At 38.1% G+C, this 7,768-nt stretch overlaps 1 long non-coding RNA gene across 1 annotated transcript; it reads right to left on the bottom strand.

The window, feature by feature from the left end:
- Positions 1 to 2,543: 2,543 nt before the first annotated feature.
- Positions 2,544 to 3,403, bottom strand: LOC134170572 (uncharacterized). The gene is made up of 2 exons (XR_009967312.1): positions 3,293 to 3,403; positions 2,544 to 3,126 (listed from the first exon to the last, which is right to left on the bottom strand). It is a non-coding gene; the product is annotated as an uncharacterized LOC134170572 (long non-coding RNA).
- Positions 3,404 to 7,768: the final 4,365 nt, after the last annotated feature.

Here is a 7,768-nt window from a genome sequence, read left to right as displayed (position 1 = left end):
TGGGTATCGGTCAGCGGGTGGTGAGCAGTTGTATTCTCTTCCCTTGTTATTTCCCTTATCATTATTATTATTGGCGGTAGCAGCAGTGGTTTGTGTTATAACTTAGTGACTTCACTGCTCTCATCTCATCCCATGGGAGTTAGTTACATTCTTTCAATTCTCCTCCGTATCCCCCTGGGAGTGGGAGAAGGAAGAAGGGGGGGGCAGCCAGTGGCTGCATGGGTCTGAGTTACTGGCTGGGCTTAAACCACAACAACTGGAAAGCCTGCACACACTAAATTGGCCTTGAGAAAATGCCTTTATCATTGAAAAATATGTATACTCAAGCTTTTCTCATGATTCAAAGGAAAGCAATTTTCATAGATAGATGGTATTTTGGAGACTGGAACTTGTAGTATTTGTAGCGTTATTTTCAATAATGATTTTGGAAAAAACTCCTGGATTAATCTTTTCTTCCATAAAACCACAGCAGAAATTTCTCCCATAAAACCTACAGGAGAGTTCCCCAGTCTTCCTGTTCTCCCAGACAGGGAGTTGGGTGGAGAAGACCTTTACTTAGGAATGATAACATGATAACCAGGATACTCATAAACATGAAAGTTCCTAAAAGAAGTATTAATGCAAATAATATTTTACATGTATTTTAAATCCAGGATGACATGTTTTTTACTTTTATGCTGTTGCTATCATTTGTCAGATTTTTTTTTTCTCTTCCTCATTAACTAATTTAGATGGGTGTTGAAAGCTTTTTATAAAAGAAGCATGTGTCATATCACTTGGATGCTAATGCTGAATTTCTTCCAGAATCTAATATAATGACTGCAGTTACAGCTCTGTTCATTACCTGAACAGATAACATGCTTGCAATTCAGCCATCATAGCTCTTGCATATTTGAAACACATTTGTTGACAGTTGAAAGATATCTCGGAATATCCATAAGGAAAAAGCCTCATTGAAGAAGTGGGTGGTATCCTATTGACTGAGGTGTTACAGGCATATAATCAATAGGCCATGGAGGAAGGAGGTCATTTTTATTTCCTAAATTATCTTGTTCATTTATACATGAATCAGACATTCATTAGCATTTAAATACTTTTTGACATTTAAGACACTCCCCTATTTCTACGAGATTTTGACACAATTACACTGAATATCTTTTTATAACCTGAATCTAGAAAATTGTTTTAAACATTTCTGTATATTCTGTCAGATGTGGGTGAACTGTCAAGATTTAAAGGTTTGCTTTTATTTAAACACTCAGACGTACACGTTTTCAAGTTGCTTAAGCCCTGGTTTGGGCCTGAACAAGGCATTTGATGTTACATTTTTTAGGGGCAGTTGATATAAGAAGGAAATTCTTTCCTGTTAGGGTGGTGAGGCACTGGAATAGGTTGCCCAGGGAGGTTGGGAATGCTCCATCCCTGGCAGTGTTCAAGACCAGGTTGGATGAGGCCTTGGTTGATATGATTTAGTGTAAGGTGTCCCTGCCTGTGGCAGGGGGGTTGGAACTTGATGATCTTAAGGTCCTTTCCAACCCTAACGATTCTATGATTCTATTAACCCTCTGGAACAGATGATGCGAAACTTTCTGTAATACTGTCTGCTACAAGCAACTTCCAAACCCAGGCAGGCAAGGTGGAAAATACAATACTGTGTCTGCCTTAAAGGCTAGAAGCTGAAGGGAGAGTTTCAACTCCCCAGAGGTCAGAGGGGAAGCCTGCAGTAGACTACTTGAATGTTAAAACTTTTATTTCTAGATATGTCATCCCAGGTGTGAAACCACTCTTTATGCTGATTTAAATTTTACTGAGAGATCTGACATCAATTATAGAAATCAAGGAAAGTCATGGAAAAGAAAATGACAAGTTAAATCTTTGCATCTGGCACTGAGTCTTATATTTTGAACCTGATCTCTATTCCCAAAGTTTTCCTCAAATCAAGAAAGCTTCTCTGGGTGTCTTACTAGCACCTAAGCAGAGGTGCTGTTGTGCCAGATGCAGTTGTTATATCTGGGTTTCTAAAGGAGTGAGAATAACTAACCTTTTTAATGAGGGTCTGGTATTTCTTCATTTTACTTCAGACTGTTGAATTACAAACTTCCAACTTTCCGTCTTGTTAAAGCTGTAGCTAAATACATCTGAAGGCTTCTGTCAAGGTTGGCCTAAGATATGTAGCGCTTAGTTTACAAGGGTCTGTTATGACTTCCTCATGTTTAGGTTGTGTGCAGGGTGAGCAAAAAGATGTGGAAGGAGCATATTTCTTTGTTTTGCAAGGAAGGACAAAGGAAACAGCTATGGCATAATAGACCTTGAAGCGCATCGGCTGCGCCATCTCTTGGGAAAGACTTCAGTACATTTCCTCTCATCAGCTACCCACTTCTCCCACTCTGCCTCGCTACAGCTGTGTGAATAAAGGATTCTTTTTTCCCTAAAAGTTTTGAACATTGGAAAAACAAAGCACCTTTTGAGGCTAAGCCAAGACTCACTTTAGCTTCCTGGGGAATCAACAGTTTTCTAAAAAAAAAAAAAAGGCATTTTAGCTTAAACAAAACATTATATTTGTCAGGGAGTGAAAAATTTTGGTTTTAAACCTTCTTCTGTTATAAAAGTGTCATAATGAAAAGCTTTTTGAATTCAAAAATAAATCAAAGCTTGCTTTTGTTTATTTCCAATCTCAGATCTACTTGTTTTTTTCTTTCAGTCATGTTTTAATGCAGTTAATGTAAGATCAGTGCACAGTTTTGAAACCTTCTTAGTGCTCCCACAGTTGTGGTTTTATTTGAAAACAAGCCAACATATTTGCCACAGGTTGCATTTGCTCCTGTTCCACTCATCTGTACATCCACAGATACTGTTTTCAGATTGATTCAGTAACTGCAATTATCTGCACCCCCTCTCATCTCCGCCTTTTGTTTTTCAAGGAGGAAAATTACACCAAACCCTTTCATTTTCAGTACTTCAAAAGAAAACCATGAAGTCTCCGTTCTAGAGTAATAAGGAACTTTTGGTCCATCTTCTGACCTTCCACTTCCAGTAGTTGAAGGTTTTTGATACTGATGTTCCTGCAGCATCTTGGTAAATTTCTGCTCCATGGCCCTCTTTACATAGCTCCCCAGAACCAGCTGTCTACAGAGCAGAGTGGGATTATCAAAGACAGCAACTGAATCCCATTAACTCATTTTAAAACCCCCAGTATAACAACACAAATATAATGCAGACAGTGTAAAACAATATTAAAGATTTACATTTTCAAAAGGGTTTAAAGCTAAATAAATAAAAAACATAGCCTTACTAAAATGAACAAAAGAACTGAATCTTCCTTGAATTCTCCATAAATGAGGACTACCCAGCACTTTGCTTGCTTCCAAGCCCACTACCAGGATTTACTTGTTTCCTGAGGTTCAGACACATCCTGCCCTGCCTATTTTCTTCAGTTGTGCAGCTGTGCATGCCAGTGTGGGCTTTTCTATCATACTTATTAGTCTTATACAAAGCAGCTGTTACCTCTTTCTGAGCAGCAAGCAGGTTGCCAGACAGCCTGAGGGCTAACCATCTGACATCCATATTTTGATCTGAATAGGTCTGTGACTCGTGCTTTCAGGGGAATATAATGGTAGGTAGATTTTGCCTCCTTTTGTGCAGATGATAGACGAAATTTCATTTCCTACTGCAGCTGGACAGCCAGTACAGCTGTATTTCTTTTATAAACACCCCTTCTCTCAACATATTTAGCTTCACTGTTTCACTTACTGGTAATACATGCTCATGAAATACTGCACAAATAACATTTCTGTTTAGTAACTTAAAATGAAATCTATTACTCACATCCAGTTTAATTCAGGAATAAGAAAAAATGATGTGAAGGAACTTCTGGCGAAGGCTTTCAGTTTTTAATATAATGCCTCATGATAAGAACCTCCTGGCTGAGGAGAAAGGTACATTATTATTTGTATTCTAGTTGTGTACCAGTACCCCAATGTGAACATACTCGGCATTGTAGGGAGGTCATGAGTTTGCAGTTCTCCCAGACAGCTTACAGCCTTGGCAAGAAAAGCATGATGGGAAGCAGACTGGGAGAGTGAAGAAATGGGCTCAGGGACAATCTGGAAAGCCAAGTATAAGTCCCCAGCTTTTGATTCTCCTGCGCCATGTTGAATGCCTGGAAAAATCCTAGGAGTCCTAGGGAAAAGGTTATTGAAATCTGTAGATAAACCAGAAACAATCTTTTTTTCTCTTAGAATTATAAAGGATATATTTTTCCTGCTCCCAGCTTTGTGCAAGCTCCTCAATTCGTAAATACTTCAAATCTGTCCCTCTAATTTATTCAGAAGTAATTTTTACACTTAAGAAATGCTTTCTTTACTGAAAGAGTAAGAAATAATGATTATTATTTATGTTTAATAAATGTTAAATCTTATATTTAATAACTATATTATAACTAAATCCTTTGCTGTGTTCTCACCTGTATGCTACATACGTTCCTTGGCCTGGAACCAGTCTTTTTTTGTCTGAATTACAGCATCTGTCTATTGTCATAAATTAGCATAAGCAGACCATATAAGGAAAATTTCTCTGGTTAATTGATTCTGAATAATTCTTTCTGACTAATGAGATATGCACATTAAGGAAGAGACACAGAACTGGGTTTGCCTTTCAACATGCCCAACTTTATTCATCCGACTAAGCTGCTCAGAATCGCACCCAGCTGTAGCATTTCAGGATTGATGGCTTGGCTTCCTGAGCGAAGATTTGGGAAGGGCTTTAACCACGCTTACTACAAGCACGATGACCAAGGGCATGTGGGATATGCAAATCCGGTAGCATTGCACATTCAACACTAATGTACAGAAAATGAAGAAATAAAACAACCTCATCAGTGCATCCCTAGTCTAAATTAGTACATGAGAAATAAATAGTCATAAACAAATCACTGTGAATAATAAGATACTTCAAAGCATTGTCAGGTCCATTTGATGTTTTTTTTTTGCTTTTATATTGTGTTAATTAGGCAACATAAGGAAAACGTAATGATGACTTCTCTTTTAATACAAGTTCAAATTTACACGTCCACCCTGCTTCTGAGTGTTTCGCACTCTCCCACTGTGTCAGAAGAATGAGTGGGCTTATTCAGTGTTAGTGTAGAAAAATACCCATTTATCTTCTTTTTTCCACATGCCAGCTGTACATTTGCACTTCGAGTAGTTCTTCTGAGCTTTCATGAAGCAGATATTTAGAAAACAGACACTTTACTCCCTATCTCATCATCTTCCTTGAGCAGCCACCAATTCTCAGACCTTTTTTTGACTTATGATTAACACATATGTTTAAAAATGCTGAATGCCTCTTTCTTCACCCTCTCAGCTGTAATTTCCAGCACTTCTTCAATTTGAACAGTGATTTTTAAGATGAAGTGGGTATAGGATTGTGTAAAGCAGCACAGTTTTAAAAGATCAATGCATATCTTCTGCACCAAAACCCTGGAGTTCTTAGGTTTGCTTCTTCAGATTGAAGCCTTTATTTCTTTTTCAGCCCAGCCAAAACATAACCTAGCATCAATAGCGTGTAACTTTCTGCTGCATTCCCTGGAAAATATCTTTATGGTCAGTGTTCAATGAACTCAGTGCAGTAGCTGCATAAACAATTTTGTTGGTATGAATCTATACATATAGGATGTTGTCCTGGGTTTAGCAATAGCAGTCAATTTTTCTCCTTCTTAGTAGCTGGTGCAGCGTTGTGTGTGGCCGACTGGGTTTAAACCATGACAGATGTGAAGTGCAATGAAACTACTGATACTCTGCTTAGGGAAAGAGCCTTAAAGGTCCTCTACTGGGACTATGTCCTAAAAGAAACAAGCTTCCTTCATGACAGCCGCGAAGAGCTGATAAACCCAAAACATAACTATGGGCTATTAGTTAACAATTATGTTTCACCATCCACAAGTTAAGTATAAAAGTTTACAGTTCAAAGACAGTGGAGAGGTCCACTGATTTTAGTGCAATTTATGTGCATCTCAGGATAACTGGATCGCCAAAAGAACTCAAGGAAACAGCACTGAATGTTTTTAAAATCAGGATGGGGAAATGAATGTTTTAAAGGGTGAAATATGAAAGAAAGTGTAAACAGAAGTGCAAGTGTTTCAGGAGTCAAAGGTTTGAGCCTAAATTCCTCAACACTTCAATGCTATTTACCATGAACTAATGATATGCCCTCAGCATCAGAGGTACTGCATCTACAAAGGGAGAAATAAGTGAACAGTCTCATTTTGATCTTTGGTGAAAATGGATTCTTTAAAAAGAAAACCTCAGATGTCACTGTTCAGGCTTCCTTTCCTACTTTTTATTTCTTCTCTTCCTTCTTTTAAACTATAGTTGTAAATTTGAGAGAGCAAAATCACACACACCAAAAAAGAAAATTCAGGATATGACCTCATGTGAGATATTTTGGATTTCTTTCTTGCTATTTAATGTCAGAGAATAATCTGTCATTCTGTCACAGTGCAGCATATTCAGGAAGGTCCAATGAGTCCAGCTTTTGTCATCCTGAGCACTTGATCTATGTTATAGATGACAACACTGGCAGTCTGTAATATATGATGCTTGGTGTTTTCTGAGAGAATGCTTTATACTTTCCTAGCAGCCTCTGTTATTAAACTCTTCATAACATTTACAGTAGTTCAGCTGCTGAAAAAAAAAAATGTATGAGTCTTATAAAGCCCTGGAAATGAATAAAAATGAAAACTGGAAAAAACAAAAGCAGCAGCTATGAGCTGAGGTCTTTGGGTTGCTGGGAACTCCCTGAAGCATGACATGTAGACATGCCAGAAAGGGCTCTTTTTCTTAGTTATGTTGCATGGTTGATGCTGGAAAACAGCAATGAAGGGAACTGAGCTGAGGTGCGACTTGTTATCCTGTTGCGTGTCCTACTAGCGCAATGTATGAACAGCTTCCTTCTTGATTTTGCTTGGGAACATTCTGTACTTGTGAAAAAGGATTTGGTGCAAGTTTTAGCAGCTACTTAATTGCATTTACCTATCATTCATGTAAGCTGCCCCCCCTCAACTCCCCATAGTAATCAGAAAAATGAAATGCCATGATCCAGACAAAGACTTTTAATATTTTTTCATCCATCATAGCTATACACAAAGAGGGGCTTTATTAAGCTAATAGATAAGGCTAAAAACATACCACCTAGAAGAATCATATTACTTTCACTGCTCAGCATGATGCTCAGTGCTCTAAACTGGGTGATTAGCATATCAATGAGAAAAAAAGATAACAGTTAATGCAAAAGTCCTTACAGCCAAGTGGCAGCAACTGTGGGTTTGTGCCTTTTTTTCCATAGGATAGACACCATCTGAATATATACATTGGCATGTAAATACATTCATGACATTATTATAATGACATTCCATGACTGTTTATTTGTCTGGAAGCGCTGAACACAGCATTTTGAATACTCATTAAGGAGAAGATGTGACAGCTCTACCTCTTGCCTGGTAGTTAGAGCACTGTTCCTGCACTTGGAAACCTTGGTTTGAGCAAAGTAGATGATAGAAAATCCCTATGAAATTCTGAGACAGACTCCTCCCTTCATCAGGCTGTGAGGCAGAGCAAAACAGGTCTCTCTGAAGTACTCCTTAGTATAAAAATAAAAAATACTCACTGACAACGAGCAAAAGATAATGACCCCATGACGTTGCCTTTCACTACAAACATGAGAAAAAGATTTTTTGGAGTTCCATTCCCTTTGCCAATTGATATTGCTGCAG

The sequence above is a fragment of the Pezoporus occidentalis genome, unplaced genomic scaffold (assembly GCF_034315485.1).
Source record: "Pezoporus occidentalis ecotype Australia unplaced genomic scaffold, CSIRO_AGI_Poc_V1 ctg38, whole genome shotgun sequence".
In the NCBI taxonomy this organism is placed as follows: Eukaryota; Metazoa; Chordata; class Aves; order Psittaciformes; family Psittacidae; genus Pezoporus; species Pezoporus occidentalis.
This window is presented reverse-complemented; position numbering and strand designations above follow the sequence as displayed.